At 40.4% G+C, this 25,915-nt stretch overlaps 1 protein-coding gene across 2 annotated transcripts in view; it reads right to left on the minus strand.

Moving 5' to 3' along the window:
• Window positions 1–25,915, minus strand: part of PGR (progesterone receptor) — a 106,447-nt gene that overhangs the window by 51,511 nt on the left and 29,021 nt on the right. The gene's annotated exons all lie outside the window — the stretch shown is intronic.

Below are 25,915 nucleotides of genomic sequence, written 5' to 3' on the forward strand. Positions count from 1 at the left end.
TCCTATGAAATAGACTGTGAGACTTTTAACATCATCAGATTGCTTAAAAATAATTTTAAAAGTTGAAATTTTCAATTTTAAAATACCATGGAATTTTCCTATACTATTTTATATTGTTGTTTACTTGCTAAGTCATATCTGACTCTTTTGCAACCCCAAGGACTGCAGCCCAGCAGGCTCCTCTGCCCATGGGATTCTCCAGGCAAGAATACTGGAGGGTGTTGCCATTCCCTTTTCCAGAGGATCTTCCTGACCCAGGGAGTGAACCCACTTCTCCTGCTTGGCAAGTAAGATTCTTTACCACTGAAGAACCTGGGAAGCCCAGTATTTTGTATTAGTTGACATTAAAATCAGATCCATTTTTTTAACCAAAGTTTGTAGTAAAGGAACACAGAGGTCCCTTAAATGTGTATTTAACTGAGCAAGAAAAGGCTATGCTGCAACGATAAATGGCACAAAGGCCACGTTTTACGAGATAGCTAATAACAAAATGATTCTTGACCTGGGATGTTTTAGAAAATCAGATGGTCTTTGCTCCAAAATGGATTCCTCCACAAACTTCTATTCATGTACTCTCACATACTGGGCTTCCCTGGGGGCTCAGATGATAAAGAATCCCCCTGCAATGCAGGAGACCTGGGTTCCATCCCTGGGTCAGGAAGATCCCCTGGAGAAGGGAATGGCTACCCACTCCAGTATTCTGGCCTAGAGAATTGCATGGACAAAGGAGGCCGGTGGGTTACAGTGCATGGGGTTGCAAGAGTCAGACATCACTAGTGACTAAACCACCAACACCACTCTCACACACTAGTGCTCATTCTCTTGCCTCTCTCCAAAGAGCAGTTATGAAGCTCCACAACTATGCCCACTAGATTAGTGGAATGCACTGCATGCTACTTTCTAACTGGACTCTGGTTTAATTTATATATATATATATATATATATATTTTTTTTTTTTTTTTTTTTCAGGCTACAGGAATGACTGTGGGAGTAAAAGTGTTTGTGTTGTGCTGTGCTTAGTCGCTCAGTTGTGTTCGACTCTTTGCGACCCCATGGAATATAGCCCACCAGGCTCCTCTGTCCATGAGGATTATCCAGGCAAGAATACTGGAGGGGGTTGCCATATCCTCCCCCAGAGGATCTTCCCGACCCAGAGATTGAACCTAAGTGTCCCACATCGCAGGCTGATTCTTTACTGTTTGAGCCACCAGAGAAGCCCAAAAGTGTATGTAAGTTTATCTATTTATCTATGATAATTTATCTTGACTCTGCACTGATTTCTCATGAGAGAACAGAAAGCAAGATTTTTCCATCCTCTCTAGAGAACACACTTAAACGGTGCTCAGAGATATAACTGCCCTTGTTTAAGGGCAGGCTGTTCTTCTCTATACTCCTCTGTCAAAAACATCCAGGAAAAAAGCCTGAACCATCTGTAGCTGGAATGCTTCTAAGCGGTCTCTTTTCCATTTCTAAATGATTTACAATAGCACCTCCTTCTTCAGTGTCTCAGAGAAGATGTCCCCATTAGAGGGTACTCACTGCATGTTGCTAAAACCATTCTTTTCTACCTGCTTTCAAACCTTCCCAATCAGTTTCCTCCTAAAATCTTCAGTTGCTCCCCTTTCAAGGATGTCTTCTTTTCTCCTCAAGCTTTTCCATTTCAAAAATTCCAGAATCAAGAAAAAAAAAAAAAAAGGAACTGTGTGTCTCACTCTTAATTCTCCTTGACTTCATCCCTTTCTTTGTCATCTAAGTTGGTGAAAAAGTCACCTGCACTTGCAGCCTTTAATCAGTTTCCTTTACTCTTCAGTTCAGTTCAGTTCAGTCACTCAGTCATGTCTGACTCTTTGCGACCCCATGGACTGCAGCACACCAGGCCTCCCTGTCCATCACCAACTCCCGGAGTTTGCTCAAACTCACGTCCATCGGGTCGGTGATGCCATCCAACCATCTCAACCTTCACTCCTCAGCTTATTGGAACTGGGCTTATATGTCCACTGTGCTTATAAAGCAGAGTAATGCCATCAACGATGTCTTCATTCTTAACTGCAGTGACTCTTTCTTGACTTTCTGTACAATCTGCCATGTACAATCTCTCCACCAGTCCCCCTGCCCCTGCTTTTTCTATTTGAAGTACATCTCTTCTGACTCTTCATCTTCTTTCCAACCATTCAAGTTCCCACTGTCCATACCTTTGCCTTTGCCTTATATGTTGTATGCTGTGTGCTCAGTCGTGGCCAATTCTGCAATCCCATGGACTGTAGCCCACCAGGCTCCCCTGTCCATGGAATTCTCCAGGCAAGAATACTGGAGTGGGTTGCCATTTCCTTCTCCACCTTATATGTTGTATTCCATTGTAAGCACCATGTGGGTAATCTCATCATCCGTGCATGGCTCCAAAATCTCATCCTAAGCTCTGACCTTCCAACCACCTCATGGTAGGTATCTCGAACTCAACATATGAAAAAGAATTCAGTAGTTATCTGGTCAAGTTGTTTCATAAACTGTGTCATTCAAGAATTTTTTTAACAGATTGCATAAATTCAAAAAAAGGAAATTATCTACAATCTCATGACTATGCAACTACTTTCATTTTCAGGTTTCCTTCCAGCCTATCTATACAGATCTAGAAGGCATCTAACATCTATTTGTTAAGTGAATATATATACACTTTTAGAAAATTCTCATTAATTCGACAAGTATTGATTGAGTGTCTATTATGTTCCAATACTGCTTTTTGAGTAATCCCTTTTCCTTAACTGAAATGCATCTTAATTATTGATACTGTAGCGCAGAAGAGCATTTACTGAAATCAGATTGCTTGTTCATAGCTCATATCTGAAGATTACAGTCTCTAAGATGATAACAGCAACAATTACTAAGCACTTACTATGTGCTGGCCACTGTTACAAGCTATTGCATGTATTAACTCAATCTTGGAGGCACTATTGATCCCATTTTATAGAGTTAACTGAGGCACAGGGAAGCTAAGTAACATGTTTAATGTCACACAGGCAGAAATTTTAGCTTAATTCACCCAAAAGGTTGAATAAGAAATTAAGGGTATGAACTTTGGAGCAATACTGCATCAGTTCACATTTCAGCCTCACTACCTGCTAGCTGGTGACCAATGGCAAGTAAAAGGAGGACACTGTTAGTATTTTGGGTCACATTTAAGAACTAAACGAGCTCACATAAGAGCTTGGAATAGTTAATCATACAGCAAGTACTTAGGGAATGTCTACTACAACTATGATTTACTGACACGTCCCTAAATCCCAAATACAGATAGATCTGTTTTAGAGGTGACCAAAGAAATGTAAAACTGGCCAATTTATTCACGTTTAAAGTCAACAGAAAGACATTCTCAAATATGCATAAAATCAGGAAATAAGGCCCCAATATACCACTCTTCCAAAAGGGATTCCAAAATGCTTAGTTTGACTAACAGCAGGTAAGTTGCAACAGAGGATGCATGAGGGAGGCAGTCTGGTGTGAAGGATAGCAAGTACTAAACACATTGAAAGATATATTTAAGTAAAATATATAAATTATAGTTACCAAATAGAATGCAATTCTTATAACTCTTGGGGGAAAAACAGCTGAGCATTTTAAAATTTTATGTTTGATGGGAAGGACAATCTCTGGTAATTAAGACTACTGGCATGAAGTCACTACTGTGAGGAACTGGCATGCCTCATATCATCACAGATTTCCATAAAGAATGGAAGATATCTGGAAGATCCGTGCATTCTAAGCTATGGTCATCTTCAACATGAATATTGGGCTGTCAAAACTGCAAAGCAGATATAGCATCATGCAAGCAAAATATAGGACATATATAGTTAGAGGTTAATCTTCTCTAAGAGATCTTTTGACCTAAGAAATGTTGCAGCCCGTCAATTCCAACTAGAGGTGACTAAGATAATTTGGTATGGGGCCCAGACCTGACTCTGTATCACAACACTTGCCCAATACTCAGAGCCACCAAAAAAGGCAAGAATGCAGAAAGGACAACTCCATTATATGTATTAATCCATCAAATACCTGGCTGTACATGCAGATGAGGAAAATTCACGCCTAAAAGCACTAGCTCTGTTACAGCATTATCTGGGAAGTCTGCAAAAGATTACACTGTGATGGTAGCAAATTCAGCATGATGTCTGCTGCCACCACTTTTCTTCAGACAAATTTATATCCTCGATTCAAAAAACACATTCATGTCCAGATCCAGCCGCTGATTTCTCATAAATCATAGACTGATGGTCAAATTGCATACTGTCAAATTTATACACACTGTGGTTATATAACAAGTCTATAAAAGTCTCTCTATTAAACCACCCTGCAGTCTACGTTCTAACTTCCTTGCTGTTTACCCACTCCTTCATTACCAGGAATTACAAGACATTCAGAAATATTTATAAGCTATCAATTCAGTTCAGTTCAGTCATTCAGTCATGTCCAACTCTTTGAGAACCCATGGACTGCAGCACTCCAGGCCTCCTTGTCCATTACCAACTCCCAGAGCTTGCTCAAGCTCATGTCCATTGAGTTGGTGATGCCATCCAACCATCTCATCCTCTGTCATCCCCTTTTCCTCCCGCCTTCAATCTTTCCCAGCATCAGGATCTTTTAATGAGTCAGCTCTTTGCATCAGGTAGCCAAAGTATTGGAGTTTCAGCTTCAACATCAGTCCTTCCAATGAACATTCAGGGCTGATTTCCTTTAGGATGGACTGGCTGGATCTCCTTGCTGTCCAAGGGACTCTCAAGAGTCTTCTCCAACACCACAGTTCAAAAGCATCAATTCTTTGGCATTCAGATATCTTTATAGTCCAACTCTCACATCCATATATGACTACTGGAAAAACCATAGCCTTGACTAGATGGACCTTTGTTGGCAAAGTAAGGTTTCTGCTTTTTAATATGCTATCTAGGTTGGTCATAACTTTCCTTCCAAGGAGTAAGTGTCTTTGAATTTCATGGCTACAGACACCATCTGCAGTGATTTTGGAGCCCCCCAAAATAAAGTCTGACACTGTTTACACTGTTTCCCCATCTATGCCATGAAGAGACTGGATGCCATGATCTTAATTTTCTGAATGTTGAGCTTTAAGCTGGCTTTGTCACTTTCTACTTTCACTTTCATCAAGAGGCTCTTTAGTTCCTCTTTGCTTTCTGCCATAAGGGTGGTGTCATCTGCATATCTGAGGTTATTGATATTTCTCCCAGCAATCTTGATTCCAGCTTGTGCTTAATCCAGACTCATGTTTCTCGTGCTGTACTTTGCAAATAAGTTAAATAAGTAGGGCAACAATCTACAGCCTTGACATACTCTTTTTCCTACTTGGAATCAGTCTGTTGTTCCATGCCCAGTTCTAATTGTTGCTTCCTGAGCTGCATACAAATTTCTCAAGAGGCAGGTCAGGTGGTCTGGCATTCCCATCTCTTTCAGAATTTTCCACAGTTTATTGTGATCCACACAGTCAAAGGCTTTGGCATAGTCAATAAATCAGAAATAGATATTTTTCTGGAACTCTCTTGCTTTATCTATGATACAGCAGATGTTGATAATTTAATCTCTGGTTCCTCTGCCTTTTCTAAAACCAGCTTGAACATCTGGAAGTTCATGGTTCACGTATTGTTGAATCCTGGCTCAGAGAATTTTGAGCATTACTTTACTAGTGTGTGAGATGAGTGCACTTGTGCAGTAGTTTGAGTATTCTTTGGCATTGCCTTTCTTTGGGATTGGAATGAAAACTGACCTTTTCCTGTCCTGTGTCCACTGCTGAGTTTTCCAAATTTGCTGGCATATTGAGTGCAGCACTTTTACAGCATCATCTTTCAGGATTTGAAAGAGCTCAACTGGAATTCCATCACCTCCACTAGTTTTGTTCATAGTGATGCTTCCTAAGGCCTACTTGACGTCACATTCCAGGATGTCTGGCTCTAGGTGAGTAATCACACCATCGTGATTATCTAGGTTGTAAAGATCTTTTTTGTACAGTTCTTCTGTGTATTCTTGCCACCTCTTCTTAATATCTTCTTCTTCTGTTAGGTCCATACCATTTCTGTCCTTTATTGTGCCCATCTTTGCATGAAATGTAAAGACGGTATCTCTAATTTTCTTGAAGAGATCTCTAGTCTTTCCCATTCTATTGTTTTCCTCTATTTCTTTTCATTGATTGCTGAGGAAGGCTTTTTTATCTCTCTTTGCTATTCTTTGGAACTCTGCATTCAAATGGGTCTGTCTTTCCTTTTCGCCTTTGCTTTTCACTTCTCTTTTTTTGACAGCTATTTCTAAGGCCTCCTCAGACAGCTATTTTGCTTTTGCATTTCTTTTCCATGGGGATGGTCTTGATCCCTGTCTCCTGTACAATGTCACGAACCTCCGTCCATAGTTCATCAGGCACTCTGTCTATCAGATCTAGCCCCTTAAATCTATTTCTCACTTCCACTGTATAATTGTAGGGGATTTGATTTAGGTCATACCTGAATGGTCTAGTGGTTTTCCCCACTTCATCAATTTATAAGCTATCAGTTCAGTACAGTTCAGTTGCTCAGTCATGTCCGACTCTTTGCAACCCCAAGAATCACAGCACGCCAGGCCTCCCTGTCCATCACCAACTCCTGGAGTTCACTCAAACTCTTGTCCATCGAGTTGGTGATGCCATCCATCCATCTTGTCCTCTGTTGTCCCCTTCTCATAGGCCACCACAAACAGGATAAGTGGCATGTGATCAACAATAGGAGAGTTTACCCAAGTAGGAGATACCATCTCCATCTCCACTTTCACATATGCATCATTGACCCCTCTTGAAACCTGAGGAACTATTACCTGAAGTCTACAATAGAGAACCTTGCTTTCTTTCTCCTTGGAAAATCTCTTACCTCCTTTATGGTGGGAAAAGCAAAAGATGAGTACTAACTACCAAGATTTCTTCTAAATTACATACTCCCTTTTATTTTCTTTATGCTCCAGTTGTACTGACATCACTGTCTTTTCCTAAACTCTTGAAATATGAGTTTAGGAAACATGTCTCTATGACTCTCCTCCCTTTTCAAATTTATCTGCTTGGCAAATTCTTACTCATCTTTCAAGTCTGGTCTTACCTGACTGATGATAGAAAGATCTGGCCATTTCTTCTTTGTGCAATTGCATATTCAAGGTATTCCTCTTGTAAATGCTATGTGCCTGTTTCTCCCTACATTTTGTGAGAGTAAAAACTAGGTCTTTAGAGTCTTGTGTCTAATAACAGTTTGATAAATATTGTTGGAAACATACTTATCTAATTACATGCACTGTTTTACTGTCATATATATATTCAACAATAATAGTCATAAAGATACTCAACAATAAAAGGTTTATAATAATGTTTCACTTAATGTCATATAAAAATCCCTTGCCCCAGACTTTTACTTACCACCTTTCAATATTTACTATTACAGAATGCCTTTTATTTCAGTAAATTCCTTGCCTGTTTATACTAGTAAACCATGAGGCACATGCAGCACCTTCACCAAGCTTATTTTTTTAACAGATATCTTTGGAAAACAGGAGAATTTTTATTATTTTAGAAAAATTTGTTTAATGACATGCAAAAAAGGGACTATTGAATGATTATATTTATATATTATTTCTAATTGGTCTCTATATTTACCATTTTAATATAACTTCCAAGCACTACTATTATTAAAAAAATCACATTCTGTGAATATAAAAGTACTATTAAAATATGACCATTTTACTTGCCTAGTGACATACAAAAATTTTAGGTACCTGAAAAATAAAAGTCCTTTTAAAATTTCTCTTAATACAGGCTTAAAATTCCATTTTAATTGAGTCTTTTTATTATAAGCTCCAACCAGTCCATTCTGAAGGAGATCAACCCTGGGATTTCCTTGGAAGGAATGATGCTAAAGCTGAAACTCCAGTACTTTGGCCACCTCATGAGAAGAGTTGACTCATTGGAAAAGACTCTGATGCTGGGAGGGATTAGGGGCAGGAGGAGAAGGGGACGACAGAGGATGAGATGGCTGGATGGCATCACTGACTCGATGGACCTGAGTCTCAGTGAACTCCGGGAGTTGGTGATGGATGGGGAGGCCTGGCATGCTGCGATTCATGGGGTGGCAAAGAGTCGGACACGACTGAGTGACTGATCTGATCTGATCTGATCTGATTATAAGCTAGAAAGAGATTTACCTTTAAAATAAGAAATCTGTATTATTTGTGTTGCCTCTCAGAGCACAAGTGAGCACATTTCACTTTGGTTTAAGTCAAGTCACAATTTTTCATGTCTTTTTATGATAAGAAGAGGGAAATATGTAGCAAAATGATAAGAGAAATGAGTATATGTTCAACAGATAAAGGACCAAAGGAAAAAAAATGTACAATATAACCTACAAAAATTTAGGCTTGAGGTAACATGAGCTGATGTTTATGAGGACACTCTTTCCACCATAAACACACAAATGCTGGGTAAATTATGGCAGAGGCATGTCAACAAATTATAGTCAAGGAAGAAAGGAGGAGAGAAGGAAGGAGAAAGAGAGGAAGAGAGGGAAGAAAGAAACAGGAAAAAAAAAAGAAAATCTCATAAGTCAGAAGAAAAGAAAGATATGAAAGCCAGAGGGATAAATCCGAGTGAACTTTGCAGTAGTCCAAAAATAGTTGCAGATACAGATAAGGGACCCAGGAGCTGAAAGCTAGCATTTTAAGCTCACGAGGGTTTGGAGTACGTGACATTAGGCCATCTGGAAGACAGAGACAGGAACTGAAGTCTCCGTAGGATGGAGACGCTCAAAAGGCTGCCTTATTCATGAAAATAATACCAAGAATACAATACCAAGAATATACCATTTAAGCCAGAAATGTGTCCAAAACTTTGACTTGGGAGAGGAATTATTCATGACTAAAAATAAAACAAATAAACAAAAATCTTGGCCTTTTTCAGAGGTGATTTTCACTACCATGTTATATAAACCTGCACCACAGAACAAATAGTCTAGGACCAGTGAAATTCCCAGGGTCCTGGGAGAGGTAAATGAAAAAACTTATATTGTAAGGATAGGTATACATATATATATAAAAAATCTGTATAAGAATTTTTATAGAAACTGTTCATAAATAGCCCCAAATTGAAAGCATCGAAATGATCATCTATAGCATAATTTATAAACAAACTGTACTTTATTCATTTAATACATCATACCATAATGAGAATGAATGTCTAGCCCATGTAAAAATGTGAATGGACTCCGTAAGTATAATGTTATGGGAAAGAAGCAGACACAGGAAAACACTGTATAATTTCAGGCATAAAAATTTACAAAACAGTTAAAACCATCTATGATGTTAGAAGCTGCGATGATAGCTACTTTTAAGGAGTGATTGGACGGGATGCAAGGGGACTTTTAGAAAGCGAATGATTTAAAACATTTTTTGAGGGTGATGGTAACAAAGTTTCTGCGATTTGCTGTCCATGGGGTCACAAAGAGTCGGACATGACTGAGTGACTGACAACAATCATTAACATTTACATCTTTAACTAAAGCACTTTTTCTGAAGATATTTATGTCAATAAAAACTTTCCTCTTTCTTTGTAAAAATGTCCACCTATGAGGACAGCGCGGAAGGCAGTGTGATCCAACAGAGAGAGTCTGTGTAGGGCTGACCACCAGAAATCCAGAGCTGAGGAGTCCAGAAAAGAACAGAAACATCACCTGCATTACAGGATACAACTGGGGCTTCCCAGCAGCGTATCCCCCCGAGTCCCACCAAAGTATCCTGCCAGAGAAACAGTCAACTATGATCTTCCACCAAACACAGAGAACTCTAGGGACAGTCACGTGTGTACATGCCATGTACACCTGTTCCTCTCCCTCCAACCCCTCTTCCCATACCTTAGCCCTAAAAAGGTCAATGGTTCTTCCGAGAGAGAGCAGGGTGAGAAGGAGGTGACCTTGTTCTTTCTTCCCTGCAGGCTTCAGGCCCCAAGCAGTGCTGAGCAAGGGCAGAGGAGAGACCCCAACTTAGATTAGAGTTTGCAGTTTTTACTGTATTGCTGGCCAGTACATTTTGATTCGGAAATAAGATTGTTCTTCTGATTAAAAACTGTATGATTGGACTAAGATTTCATGCAAACTATGGAAGAATAAAGTCATCCTGATAGTGGCATTTTGAAGGAAAAAATGGTGTGCATGGGTGTGAGTATAAAACAATTATGGAGTTATTTAAACCTTGCTAGAAAAATAAGTGTAAACTAGTAATTCTCAACTAGAGGAAATTTTGCCTCTTTTCCCCACCTCCACTCTGGGACATTACACAGTGCCCGGGGACGCTGCTGTTTTACACAAATGAGGGGTTAGGTGCTGAGGAGAAACTGGGGTGTGGCTAAAGATCCTACAATGCACAGGACATTCCCTACAGTAAAGAATTAACTGGTCCAAAATGGAAATAGTGCCACGCTTGAGGAAATCTTGGTGCTAACTCATGATTGCCCCGTTTTTTTCAGAGAGATGTATTTTCTAGGTCTGTCCACTGAAAATGCCCAGAAGCAAAGACAACCACAGCAGCAATAAATGCTAGGATGCAGACTGATCGCCGAGTCTAATATCATTTTCATCTGAAAGCAATCAGAGCTCTGTGGAGAAATGGCTGACGCAGCACCAGGATGCGAAATGTACAAGTTGAGAGTGGGATGTTCTACTGTGACTGAGTTTCATGTTACTGAGAGTTAATGAAGTGTGTTCACGTCATCCTGACCAAAGATAAGACAATTTCTACATCAAAAATAATTAAGTTTAAGTGATTAAAACACTAGCCTGCCGGCTAAGTTGCCTCATTTGTGATCACTCTTTGCGACCCCATGGACTGTAGCCCACCAGGCTCCTCTGTCCATGGGATTCTCCAGGTAAGAATACTGGAGCGGGTTGTCATGCCTCCTACAGGGGATCTTCCCAACCCAGGTATTGAACCCCCGTCTCTTACCTTGCAGGCAGATTCTTTAATGCTGAGTCACTGGGGAAGCCCCATTAAAGCACAGTGACTAAATAAAAAGCCATGAACACAAAATGAACTCAACGTAAACTACTGGAGGTTTCCAGGGTATAAACTTATTACTTTGAAAATTGATAATTAAAAAGAAATAACTGAGCAACAAATACGTCTAAATTGCCTTTTGGAAGAGAGAATGAACTCTAAAAAATATTTTAAAGCTGATAAAATCAGAAGGAATAACAGAAGTAGAATATCACCCTTTCGCAATCTCTAAAGAAATGACCACCACCTGTGAAGGATGAAAAGACTATTAAAAAACTCCTCCTTTTTCCAATTACGTATCTGTGTGATGCTGCATTTTCTTCATATGCTTCAAGCAAAACAACATATTGCAACAGATTAAATGCAGACAAAGTTATGAGACACAGCTGCATTCAATTAAGGCAGACATTAAAATGACTTAAAAATTTAAAACAATGTCACTGTTGCCATTAAATTTTTCTGGATTGGAAAATTAACATCTCATGGGTTTGCTGCCTTTTAAGTGAGTTAATAAAAATGTTTTAAAAATTATCAGTTTTGATTCTAACATAACAAATATTGATAGATATAATCCATACAAACAAAAATTCTTTGGACTCCCCATAATTTTAAGCATGTAACAAGATCAGGAGACCAGAGTATTTAATAACTACTTTTTTGTATATTATTCTTGTTAAAATATTTAACCTGAATCTAATCACATAGGAAAAAAAAAAAAATCAGACAAATCCAGACTGAGAATTTCTACAACAGCTTGCCTGGACTCCTTAAAAATGTCAATGTGATGAAAGACAGAAAAAAAAGCTGGGTGATCCTTTTATATGAAAAACTATAGAAACTTTTTACCCAAATGAAATACATAGTTCTTGATTGGACCTTGCATGGAAAAAATTTTTTTTATATGGGACATTTTAGGAACAACTGGGAAAATTTGAATAATGGCTATATACCAGATAAAATCATTATATCAATGTTAAATTTTGGGGTGTAATAAAAATATTGTGATTACTTTGTAATTGTCCTTAGGAACACATTTGAAATCTTGAGAGGTAAAGTACTATGTCTGCAACTTATTTTCAAATAGTTGAGTACAGACATTCATTTACCAGTATTCTTCTGATTTTTTTAGAAGCACAGTGTTCTGCAGACCAGAGAAGGCAATGGCAACCCACTCCAGTACTCTTGCCTGGAAAATCCCATGGATGAAAGGGCCTGGTGGGCTGCAGTCCATGGGGTTGCTAGGAGTCGGACACGACTGAGCGACTTCACTTTAACTTTTCACTTTCCTGCATTGGAGAAGGCAATCGCAACCCACTCCAGTGTTCTTGCCTGGAGAATCCCATGGACGGGGGAGCCTGGTGGGCTGCCGTCTCTGGGGTCGCACAGAGTCGGACACGACTGAAGCTACTTAGCAGCAGCAGCATTCTGCAGACACATATACAATGAGATAAAAGTTTGAACCAGTTTTTCATATTAGCCAAACTGGGCTGGTCGTATAAAACCAGAGTGAAGAGAGTGGGAAAGAGTAAATTTCTGGCAGAGTGTGAAAAAGAGCTGGACAATAACAGAAGTTTTAAAGTATCTTAAGGTAAGATTCCAGGATTTTTAGTTAAAGTGAAGAAAAAAGGTGTTGGGGGAAGAAGGAAGGAGATAAAATTTTATAGACTCACATCATGGGTGAGTATATTAAGAACTTAACTGGTTTATTTCATGTAATCCTCATAAACAAAAATACATGTCGTGTTGTTGTTCAACTGCTAAGTTGTGTCCCACTTTTTGCAACCCCCATAGACTGCAGCAAGCCAGGCTTCCCTATCCTTCACAATCCCCTGCAGTTCGCTCAAGTTCATGTCTATGAGTCAGTGATGCTATCCAACCATCTCATCCTCTGCCACTCACTTCTCCTGACCTCAGTCTTTCCCAGCAGCAGGGTCTTTCCAATGAGTTGGCTCTTCACATCACATAGCCAAAGTACTGGAGCTGGAGCATCAGTCCTTCCAACGAATATTCAGGGGTGATTTCCTTTGGGATCGACTGGTTTGATTTCCTTGCAGTGCAAAGAGATCTCAAAAAGGCTTCTCCAGCACCACAATTTGAAAGCAACAATTTTTCAGTGCTCAGCCTTCTATATGATCCAATTCTCACATCAGTACATGACTACTGGGAAAAACACAGCTTTGACTATATGGACCTTTCTTGCAAAATGATGTCTGCTTTTTAATATGTTATCTAGGTTTGTCATAGCTTTTCTTCCAAGGAGAAAACATCTTTTAATATCATGGCTGCAGTCACCATTTGCAGTGATTTTGGAGCCCAAGAAAATAAAGTCTGTTGTTTCTTTCACTTTTTCTTCTTCCATTTCTGATGAAGTGATGAAACTGGATGCCATGATCTTAGTTTTTTGAATGTTGAGTTTCAAGCCAGTTTTTTCACTGCTTTTCACCTCTTTCACCCTCATCAAGAGGCTCTTTATTTCCTCTTCACTTTCTACCATTAGAGCAGTATCATCTGCATATCTGAAGTTGTTGATATTTTTCCCAGCAATCTTGATTCCAGCTTTTGATTCATCTAGCCTGGTATATCACATGATGTACTCTACATAGAAGTTAAATAAGCAGGGTGACAACATACAGCCTTGTCAAACCCGTTTCCCAATCTGGAACCAGTCTGTGTATGGTTTTAACTGTTTCTTCTTGACCTGCACACAGGTTTCTTAGGAGACAGGCAAGGTGGTCCGGTATTCCCATGTCTTTAAGAATTTTCCATAGTTTGTTGTGATCCACACAGTCAAAGGCTTTAGCATAGTCAATGAAGATGAAGTAGATGCTTTACCAGTATTCCCTTGCTTTCTCTATGATCCAGCAAATGTTGGCAATTTGATCTCTGGTTCCTTAGCCTTTTCTAAATCCAGCTTGTACAGCTGGAAATTCTCAGTTCACATACTGTTGTATACTAGCTCGAAGAATTTTGAGTATAAATTTGCTAGCATGTGAAAGTGACTGCAACTGTATATTAGTTTGAACATTCTTTGGCACTGATTTTTTGGGATTGGTATGAAAACTGATTATTCCAGTCCTGTGGCCACTGCTGAGTTTTTTTAAATTTGCTGGCACATTGAGTGCAGCACTTTAACAGCAACATCTTTTAGGATTTGAAATAGCTTAGCTGGAATTCCATCACCTTGACTAGCTTTGTTCATAGCAGTGCTTCCTAAGGCCCACTTGACTTTGGATTCCAGGATGCCTGCCTCTAGATGAGTGATCACATCATCATGGTTATCTGGGTCATTAAGACCTTTTCTGTATAGTTCTTCTGTGTATTCTTGCCACTTTTTCTTAAAACCTTTTCTGTTAAGTCCTTATCATTTCTGTCCTTTATGGTACCAATCCTTGCATGAAATGTTCCCTTGAAACCTCCAATTTTCTTGAAGAGATCTCTAGTCTTTCCCATTCTATTGTTTTCCTCTATTGCTTTGTATTGTTCATTGAAGAAGGCCTTCTTATCTCTCCTTGCTGTTCTCTGGAACTCTACATTCAGCTGAGTATATCTTTCTCTTTCTCAATTGCTTTTGCTTTTCTTCTTTCCTCAGCTATTTGTAAAGCCTCCTAAGACAACAAGTCTGCCTTCTTGCATTTATTCTTCTTTGGGATGGTTTTGGTCACCACCTCCTGTACAATGTTATGAATCTCCACCCAGAGTTCTTCAGATACTCCATCAGATCTAATCCCTTACATCTATTTGCTCTTTCACTGTATAATCACAAGGGATTTAAGTCACAACTGAAAGCTCTAGTGCTTTCCCTACTTTCTTCTTTTTGGGCCTGAATTTTGCAGTAAGGGGCTCATGATCTGAGCCACAGTCAGCTCCAGGTCTTGTTTTTGCTGACTGTATACAGATTGAACCCAAGTACTGCATTTTGCAATCTCAAAAAATGACCGAATGATCTCTGTTCATTTCCAAGGCAAACCACTCAAAATCACAGTAATCTATGTCTATGCCCCAACCACTCATTTGAAGAAGCTGAAGTTGAACGGTTTTATGATGACTTACAAGACCTTCTGGAACTAACACCAAAAAAAGACAGCCTTTTCATCATAGGGGACTGGAATGCAAAAGTAGAAAGTCAAGAGATACCTGGAGTAACAGACAAGTTTGGCCTTGAAGTTCAAAGTGAAACAGGGCAAAGGCTAACAGAGTTTTGCCAAGAGAACACACTGGTCATAGCAAACACTCCCTTCCAACAACATAAGAGACGGGATTGAGATTGCACCCAAGTACTCCATTTTAAGGGCTTCCCTGGTAGCTCAGACAGTAAAGAGTCTGCCTGCAGTGCAGGTTTGATCCCTGGGTCAGGAAAATCCCCTGGAGAAGGAAATGGCAACTCACACCAGTATCCTTGCCTGGAAAATCCCATGGACGGAGGAGCCTGGCAGGCTACAGTCCATGGGGTTGCAAAGAGTCTGACGTGACCAAGTGACATCACTTTCTTTCTTTCACTACATTTTGGACTCTTTTGTTGACTTGAGGGCTACTTCTTATTGAAAAATTCAGACTTAAATTAAGAAAGTAGGGAAAACCACTGGACCATTAACATATGACTTAAATCAAATCCCTTATGATCATACAGTGACAAATAGATTCAAGGGATTAGATCTGCTAGACAGAGTGCCAAAAAGAACTATGGATGAAGGTTCATGACATTGTACGGAAGGAAGTGATCAAGACCATCCCCAAGGAAAATAAATGCAAAAAGGCAAAATGTTGTCTGAGGAGGCCTTACAAATAGTTACGAAAAGAAGAGAAGCAAAAGGAAAAGGACATAAGGAAAGGTATACCCATTTCAATGCAGAGTTCCAAAGCAAAAAAAAAGGAGTGATAAGACAACCTTCCTCAGTAACCAATGCAAAGAAATAAAGGAAAACAATTGAATACAAAATATTGGAGATCTCTTTCATGCAAAGATGGGGACAATAAAGGACAGAGATGGTATGGACCTAACAGAAGCAGAAGGTAGTAAGAAGAGGGGGCAAGAATACACAGAACTATACAAATATGATCTTAATGACCCAGAACAGAGAACTTTCAGATGTTCAAGCTGGATTCAGAAAATACAGAGGAAGCAGAGATCAAATTGCCAAAACCCTTTGGATCATCAGAAAAGCCAGAGAGTTCCCTAAAAACATCTACTTCTGCTTTATTGACCATACCAAAACCTTTGACTGTGTGGATTACAACAAACTGTGGAAAATTTTGAAAGGGATGGGAATACCAGACCACCTGACCTGCCTCCTGAGAAATCTGTATGCAGGTTAAGAAGAAACAGAACTGGACATAGAACAATGGTCTGGTTCCAAACTGGGAAAGGAGTACATCAATGCTGTATACTGTCACCCTGCTTATTTACCTTATATGCAGAGTACATCATGCGAAATGCTGAGTAGGATGAAGCACAAGCTGGAATCAAGACTGCAGGGAGAAATATCAATAACTTCAGATATGCAGATGACACCACCCTTATGGCAGCAGGTGAAGAAGAACTAAAGAGCCTCTTGATGAAATTGAAAGAGGAGAGTAACAAAGCTGGCTTAAAACTCAACATTCAGAAAACTAAGATCACGGCATCTGGTTGCAACACTTCATGGCAAATAGATGAGGAAACAACAGAAAGAGTGACAGACTTTATTTTCTTGGGCTCCAAAATCACTGCAGATGGTGGCTGTAGCCATGAAATTAAAAGATGCTTGCTCCTTGGAAGAAAAGCTATGATGACCAACCTAGACCGTATCTTAAAAAGCAGAGACATCTCTTTGCCAACAAAGGTCTATGGTTTTTTTCCAATAGTCATGTATGGATGTGAGAGTTGGACTATAAAGAAAGATCAGCATGGAAGAATTGATCCTTTTGAACTGTGGTGTTGAAGAAGACTCTTGCAAGTCCCTTGGACTGCAAGGAGATTCATCCAGTCCATCCTAAAGGAAATCAATCCTGAATATTCATTGGAAGGACTGATGATGAAGCTGAAGCTATAATACTTTGGCCACCTGATGCAAAGAACTGACTCATTGGAAAAGACCCTGATGCTTGGAAAAACTGAAAGCAGGAGGAGAAGGTGGGGGTGGTAACAGAGGATGAGATGGTTGGATGGCATCACTGACTCAATGGATGTAAGTCTGAGAAAGCTCTGGAAATTAGTGATGGACAGGAAAACCTGGTATGCTGCAGTCCAAAGTGAAAATGAAAGTCACTCAGTTGTGCCCGACTCTCTGTGACCCCATGGACTATACAGTCCATGGAATTCTCCAGGCCAGAATACTGGAGTGGTTAGCCTTTCCCTTCTCCAGGGGATCTTCCTAACCCAGGGATTGAACCCAGGTCTCCTGCATGGCAGGCAGATTCTTTATCAGCTGAGACAGCAAGGAAGCATGCTGCAGTCCATTGGGTTGCAAAGTGTTGGACACGACTGAGGGACTGAACTGAACTGAACTCAAAGCAGATTATTACCCAAATTTTTCTTCTGTTTCTTTTAGCAAGTCAATTCATGTACACTTTTTCCTAAAATTAAATCTATGTATTATTGATAGAGGTGTTAAACAACTAGAAACATTCTAGTGGAGGAATGTGACTGTTAAATGAGAGGTTGGAAGTCACCAAAGTTTGTTCAGGACATTCATTGAAGCTGCAAGTTAGAATGAGTTGGATAAGTACAGTGAGTCAAGAAGTGAAATTAAAACAGAAAGAGCCAGTGGCCAACACCCTGGGAGCTGACTTGGATTGTCTGAGCAAACTAATAATGTGAGAGCTGCCCTAGTGAAGTGGGAATCGTGGTAGAGAGGAAGGTCAGAGTGTAAAGGGCCTCAGATCCTGAAGAGCCTTGGGGACCACTGTAAGAACTTCGATTTTTCTCTGAAAGAAAATAGTGCCACTGCAGAGTTTTGATCAGAGGACTGACATGATGTAGCTTAAATTTTAACAGTATCACTTTAGCTTCTAGGTTGAGTATAAAATCTCAGTAAAAATGTAAAATGTAAAAAAAGAGTAAAAATGAGGAGGACAAGGAAAGAAATGAGACCAGTTAAGAGGTTGTTTCAATAGATCTAAAGGAGAATAATTGTGACTTGAAACCAAGTGGTCAGTGGAGATGGTGATAAGAGATCAGATTCTGGATATAATCCAAAAAAGGAACTAAGTAGTTTATAGAATCTAACCAGTGACATTCCAATGTTTCATTTTTTAAAGGCCTCGATGCTACTATTCAAAATTGCTTCTTCTTTTTTCTCTTCATCTCTTTTGAATTAAAATTCTTTCTGATAGTGGATCAGCTTTCATTTATTCTTCTCGAGGCTAGTTCTATGCTGTCTTTATAAACAAAATGATGCCTCTGGATCTGTTCTGAAGTCTCTCCTAACTATCCACATTTCTTTTAAGTTTTAAAACACTAAATTTTATGCAGCATTCAACTAGCAACACCTGGTACTTCTAATTATCTATTTAGAAAACCCATATGCATTTAGAGGTGGTAAGGGACTACATGGCTTCCCTGGTGGCTCAAATGGTAAAGAATCTACTTGCAATGCAAGAGACACAGGCTAGATCCCTGGGTCTGGAAGATCCCCTGGAGAAGGGAAAGGCTACCCACTCCAATACTCTTGCCTAGAAAATCCCATGGACGGAGGAGCCTGGCAGGCTGCAGTCCATGGGGTTGCGAAGAGTCGGACACGACTGAACGACTTCACTTTCACTTTTCACTTTCATGCACTGGAGAAGGAAATGGCATCAGGATATGGATGATTTATCTAAAGTCATGAGCTCTAAGGAATTAGTTTAAAAACAGAAAGGAAAGTGAAACTCACTCAGTTGTGTCTGAGGACTCTTTGAGGCCTTTGACTCTTTGAGGCCCCATGGACTGTAGCCCGCCAGACTCCTCTGTCCATGGGATTCTCCAGGCAAGAATACTGGAGTGGGTTGCCATGCACTTTCCCAGAGGATCTTCCCAACCCAGGGATCAAACCTGCATCTTCTGTATTGCAGGCAGATTCTTTATCGTCTGAGCCAAGTTTAAAAACAGAAAGGAAGGGGTCCAAATACAGAGCACTGAGCTCTCTAATTTTAAAAGCTAAAGGGGAAGTGGAGACTAACAGGAGCTAGTGAAGAAAATCAAGAGTGTCTTGTCCTGAAAGCCAAGTGAAGAAAGCATTTCCAGGAAGGTGGGGTGATCAACTGTCAAATGCCACCAACAGATCAAGTAAGATGGGACTAAGAATTGTTGGCCAGATTTTGCAATGTGGTAATTTTTTCCAGTGGTCATGTATGGATGTGAGAGTTGGACTGTGAAGAAAGCTGAGTGCCAAAGAATTGATGCTTTTGAACTGTGGTGTTGGAGAAGACTCTTGAGAGTCCCTTGGACTGCAAGGAGATCCAACCAGTCCATTCTGAAGGAGATCAGCCCTGGGATTTCTTTGGAAGGAATGATGCTAAAGCTGAAACTCCAGTACTTTGGCCACCTCATGCAAAGAGTTGACTCATTGGAAAAGACTCTGATGCTGGGAGGGATTGGGGGCAGGAGGAGAAGGGGACGACAGAGGATGAGATGGCTGGATGGCATCACTGACTCAATGGACATGAGTTTGAGTGAACTCCGGGAGATGGTGATGGACAGGGAAGCCTGGTGTGCTGCGATTCATGGGGTCGCAAAGAGTCGGACATGAATGAGTGACTGAACTGAACTGAACTGAACTCAATTTTGACAAGGGCTTCCCAGGTAGCTCAAATGGTAAAGAATCTGCCTTCAATGCCAGATACCCGGGTTTGATCCCTGGGTCAGGAAGATCCCCCTGGAGAAGGGAATGGCAACCCACTCCAGTACTCTCGTCTGAAGAATTCCACAGACAGAGGAGTCTGGCAGGCTACAATCCATGGGGTTGCAAAGAGTCGGATATGTCTGAGCGACTAACAGTTTCACTTTCATTTTCAATCTTGACAAGAGAAGTTCTGGTGAAGTGAGTGGAAGAGACAAAGACCGACTGGATTAGGCTTAAGAAACAAAGGGATAAAAAAATTTATTGGAGGAGTTGGCTGCAAAATTAGTAGAGAAATGGTTGTTACCTGAAGGATTAGAAAATCAACAGAAATATCTTGGTTTTATTTTTAGGATGGGAGAAATAATAGCATGTTTACATGCTGAGAATAAGGATCAATCAGAGAGAAAAATAATAATTCAGGGAGGGGAAAAATTTCTGGAGCCTGCCCATGAGTCAATAGAAGATGGGACCTAGTGCACAAGGGCCATAGGCTGTCTTGTGGAGGACCACAGATTCCCAGTAATAGGAGGAAAATTCAATTATGAGTTAGATGCCATGGGGGTACATGTGGTGGTAGCATTTTCTGGAAGTGTTTTCAGAAAGTTAGGAAGCACAGCTGAAAGTGAGGATGGGAGAGTGTTGGAAGGTTGAGAAGGAGGAGGAAGAGAGTCATCCAGAAACCATGGACAATGAAAGGACTATTTGCAGGACAGATTATTTAGTCATAATATTCAGTTTCCAATTCCACCTATCAATTATGCAAAGTCTCCCCTCGCCCTACCTGAAATTTAGCTCGTGAAGTTTTATCCTCCCTGATGTAAATTAGTTTTCATTACAAACAATTAAGACAAAGAGACACTATATAATGGATAAGAAGAGATGTAATGGATAAGATAGAAGGTTCTCTGGGTTCTAGTCTCAGTTTTGACATTTATTCATTATTGGCCTGTGCAAGTGATTTAACCACTTTGTGCTTCATGTAACACATGCAGTCAAGTTCTTGGCATGTAATAAGTGTTACATAAATGCCTCGTTGTTTAGTCATTAAGTCACATCAGACTCTTTTGTGATCCCATGGACTGAGCCCGCCAAGTTCCTCTGTTCATGGGATTTCCAAAGCAAGAATACTGAAGTGGGTTGCCATTTCCTTCTCCAGAGGATCTTCCTGGAGAAGATTCCTCCCAGGGATCGAACCCACGTCTCGCACTGGGAGGCAGGTTCTTTACCACTGAACCATCAGGGAAGCCCACAAATGCCTCTTACTACTACATATAATAACCATCGACACTCGGGGAAAATTTTTTAATAAGTAGAAAATTCTATTTTAAAGTGTATATAGTTATGAAACCTTATATCTATAATGTACTCATAATGCCTTCACAATAAAATCATATAAGAGAATCATCTACAGACAAATGTTTTTCAAAATGCTCTTTAGATCGCAGCAGTCTTGCAAAAGGGAGACACTTCCATTCTTCTATCAAAACACTGTCTTTAAGTTGAAGGGGTAGACTAAGTGCCCCTTCTGCTAAGTAGCATACTACTGAGACACCTGTCATCATAGGAAAGATCAGCACTTTAGGATACATATACTTTTATACAGGAAAATATGTAGCTTGTTTTTAAATCCTACCATTTCTTTAAAATAATGTGCAATGAGAAAACCATTGTGTGGTAAAAGATTTTTGTTGTCATGCCTCATTAGATTGCAAAGTACCATTATGACTCCTCTGTATCTTAAGGGTCTTCTGTTAAAAATCAGTCACAGTAATGACACCTTGCAGAGCTTTGTTCACTTAAAATTTCCACTTGTTTGTTTGCTGCAATGTCTAGCTTGCCTATGAAGGAAGTAGTAAGTCAGTTTCCTATATGAGGCTACCTGTAACCTTAACCTGGATTTGTTTTTTAATATCACAGTAAAAATCCTATCAGGAGTTTATGCAGTCTTTCCATAAAACATTCTTTTAGTAAAAAAGGCAATTACTATTGAGACTACATCTTTGCTTTACTGACTCATCAAAAACACTTTTTTTTCTGTGTATTTCATTACTGAAATAGAACCTAACAATCAGTAAAATCCCATCATAAAGCAACTGATGATCATGAGATAATGTTAACTCAGATAAATTCTCTCAAACAGCTTCAGTCCTCCACCAGCTCCTATTCTGAAAATCAAGAGGAGAGTAAGGCTGGGCAGAGAAGGGGCAGGCACCCACATCAACCTTTGTATGTGCTAGTGCCCCTGGGTAGATCAACAAAATGGGTAGTAACCACCAGGAGATTTCCTGCACTCTCTGCACATGAGATCCAGAATCTCTTCCACTCGTGTAAAGCCACTGGTTTTAAACCACTGGTTTAAGCACGGTGTAAAATGACAACTCGGAGAAAGCAATGGCACCCCACTCTGGTACACTTGCCTGGAAAATCCCTTGGATGGAGGACCCTGGTGGGCTGTAGTCCATGGGGTCGCTAAGAGTTGGGCATGACTGAGCGACTTCACTTTCACTTTTCACTTTCCTGCATTGGAGGAGGAAATGGCAACCCACTCCAGTGTTCTTGCCTGGAGAATCCCAGGGACGGGGGAGCCTGGTGGGCTGCCGTCTATGGGGTCGCGCAGAGTGGGACACGACTGAAGCGACTTAGCAGCAGCAGCAGGAGCAGCAAAATGACAACTGAGACTCCATGGGTCTGGACTACTTGAGAGTCAAGTCGCCAAGTTGTGCAAGCCTGCCCCAGTCATTTCATCAGCCTCGAGTAACACAACCACAAATTCTACTGAATTGAATGTTTTGGTGACTACGTTTTGGCAGTAACTCACTGTAATACAAACCAAGATGTGAAACTCTGTGTTCTTTCACTTGTCTGATGAAGCCTGGCATGCTGCAGTCCATGTGGTCACAGAGTTGAACACGATAATAACCTCCAAAACTATATTTTTCTAATATTTATTTATTTAGATCTTGAGCAGTGTTTTCTATCTATCTTTCAAAAGTATTTGCTGAATGCATTTTATCTGGCCATCCAGTTATTTTACATTTATTTTTTGTTTTGTTTCAGAGGTAGTATTTCATAGGAAGAATAGCAAAAACTTGTGGTTTTTCCTTAGAAACCCTCAAAGGAGGTTTCTAAACATTTTTCATTAGGTTAAATGCAATTTGTGAATGATGAAATTGCGTATCACATGACCTTAATTTAAACCTTTGTTTAAAAATTGTACAGGTTTCTCCTCAGTTTCAGAGTACTAAACTTTAAATGTTTAATTTACAATAATGGTTTCACATAGTTATTAGCCAACATCTCTAGTGAAACATATTCCTAAAGCAAGGTTCATTTCTTATGATAATGTATATAAATTCACATTTCAAACTGTTATCTTGGTTAATTATAATTGTTTTGATGGCCTTACATGCCTGACTACACTGTCTAGAGCTCTGTATCAGAGGAACTATTACTAGAGAGGTAGGAGGAATTCCCGGAGAAGGCAATGGCACCCCACTCCAGTACTCTTGCCTGGAAAATCCCATGGATGGAGGAGCCTAGTAGGCTGCAGTCCAAGGGGTCGCTGAGAGTCGGACACGACCAAGTGACTTCCTACTTTCACTTTCCACTTTCATGCATTGGAGAAGGAAATGGGAACCCACTCCAGTGCTCTTGCCTGGAAAATCCCAGGGACAGGGGAGCCTGGTGGGCTGCCATCTGTGGGGTTGCACAGAGTCAGACACGACTGAAGAGACTTAGCAGCAGGAGGAGGAATTCCAGCCCTGCCATTTTTATTGTTCACTATGCTTAATTAATTGGGATTATCTTTAATCTGCAGATCCAACTAAGCTGCAATACTTCGCTATATCCTAAACCCGAATTAAGGGGGGAGTTTTCATTCACCAACATGTCTGTAACATGGACCTTAGGCACTTCCATTAGGAGGTCTTGTGCTTCCAAAGCCTCTGATGTATACTTTGAAAGAGTGTGCTAGGACAGATACCATTGATATAATTCATTTCTTATTTTTGTATAATAATAGATATAAATTATAATAATTCTTTCACTCATGTCAATGCACAGGCCCTGGGGTGGGTACACCATGTCAGAAAATGAGAGGTATAGTATGTGTGGGGAGAAATGGCTTTCTCCAGCCGTAGAAAGTGCTCATGGCTCATTATGCTACAGTCCTTTCTTTCTGGGTTTCTTGCCACCTATACTGACATCACCAGCTTCCTTCATTTCCCCAAAGCAACAGGAAGGCACAGTGATTATGTAAAGTGAAAGTTCACTTAAGGTTTCAGGGGAGCTGGAGGTAATGAAAACAAGGCAGTGAATAACGCCAAATTTGTTGCCAGACGTCTCCATTCCTAAGGATTTAGCAAATATCCCCATGTAACAGGAAATTTCTCACAGGCATGCATTTCTCTTTGTATCCTAGATCTTTATTTTGCCATTGCTGCTACTGCTAAGTCGCTTCAGTCGTGTCCAACTCTGTGCGAGAGAGTTACTCGCACATTACTCCTTTCATTGCTCCTTTCTCTAGATCAAAGTTCCTCTATCTACATTTTTTTCTCCCAAATTTCTCCTGAAACTTTGGTTACCCTACTAATCTTGGCTCCTATCTACCCAGTGAACACATTTTTCTGGGCCACCATCCTGGCCCAGATCCTCAATGCATCATTTCCAGTCTGTTCTCATGGGTTTGGAGCTTCCTGCCTCAATCCTCCCTGCTGCTGCTGCTGCTGCCAAGTAGCTTCAGTCGTGTCTGACCCTGTGCGACCCCACACACGGCAGCCCACCAGGCTCCCCCGTCCCTGGGATTCTCCTGGCAAGAACACTGGAGTGGGCTGCCATTTCCTTCTCCAATGCATGAAAGTGAAAAGTGAAAGTGAAGTCGCTCAGTCGTGTCCGACTCTTAGCGACCCCATGGACTCCAGTCCATCAGGCTCCTCCATCCATGGGGATTCCCAGGCATGAGTACTGGAGTGGGGTGCCATTGCCTTCTCCACAATCCTCCCTAGATACTGTGAACATATTACATTTCCTAAGCAACATACTGGAATACGTCACCACAGTGCACAAAAAATTTTAAGGGCATCTCATTCTCCCCGCAATTAACTGTCCAGCATCACATTTTGTCATCCCATGTATTTTCAACCTTCCATTTAATAATACATTTCACCATTTCTCTATGGCAGTGGCGCCTAACTTTTGGGAGGAGTCACTTATCCCTCTGAAAATCTCCCTTTGAAAATCGCATGAGAGCAATACCCCAGGAAAAAAACCATCAAGTTATATATATAAGGATAAAAGATCTGTGGATCCCTGACTACGTTCCATGCTTTAGCCAAACTGTGCTTCTGCTCCTACTTTTTGTTTATAAAGGCCATTATGAAAACTCCTGCTATCAAAAGCCTGCATTCTTAGCAGTCTACCTAAAGTGCTCTCTTCCCCACAAAAATACATTTTGGTATCCCTAATTACATATGAAGTGAAGTGAAGTGCAGTGAAGTCGCTCAGTCGTGTCCGACTCTTTGTGTCCCTGTGGACTGTTGCCTACCAGGCTCCTCCATCTGTGGGATTCTCCAGGCAAGAATACTGGAGTGGGTTGCCATTTCCTTCTCCAGGGGATCTTCCTGACCCAGGGATCAAACCCAGGTCTCCTACATTGCAGGCAGATGCTTTAACCTCTGAGCCACCAGGGAAGCTCTAATTACATATGACACAACCCTTATGGCAAAAAATGAAGAGGAACTCAAAAGCCTCTTGATGAAAGTGAAAGAGGAAAGTGAAAAAGTTGGCTTAAAGCTTAACATTCAGAAAACTAAGATCATGGCATCTGGTCCCATCACTTCATGGGAAATAGATGGGGAAACAGTGGAAACAGTGGCAGACTTTTTTGAGGGGGGCTCCAAAATCACTGCAGATGGTGACTGCAGCCATGAAATTAAAAGACGCTTACTCCTTGGAAGGAAAGTTATGACCAACCTAGATAGCATATTCAAAAGCAGAAACATTACTTTGCCAACAAAGGTCCATCTATTCAAGGCTATGGTTTTTCCAGTAGTCATGTATGGATATGAGAGTTGGAC

This window comes from Bubalus bubalis, chromosome 16, assembly GCF_019923935.1.
Source record: "Bubalus bubalis isolate 160015118507 breed Murrah chromosome 16, NDDB_SH_1, whole genome shotgun sequence".
Lineage (NCBI taxonomy): Eukaryota > Metazoa > Chordata > Mammalia > Artiodactyla > Bovidae > Bubalus > Bubalus bubalis.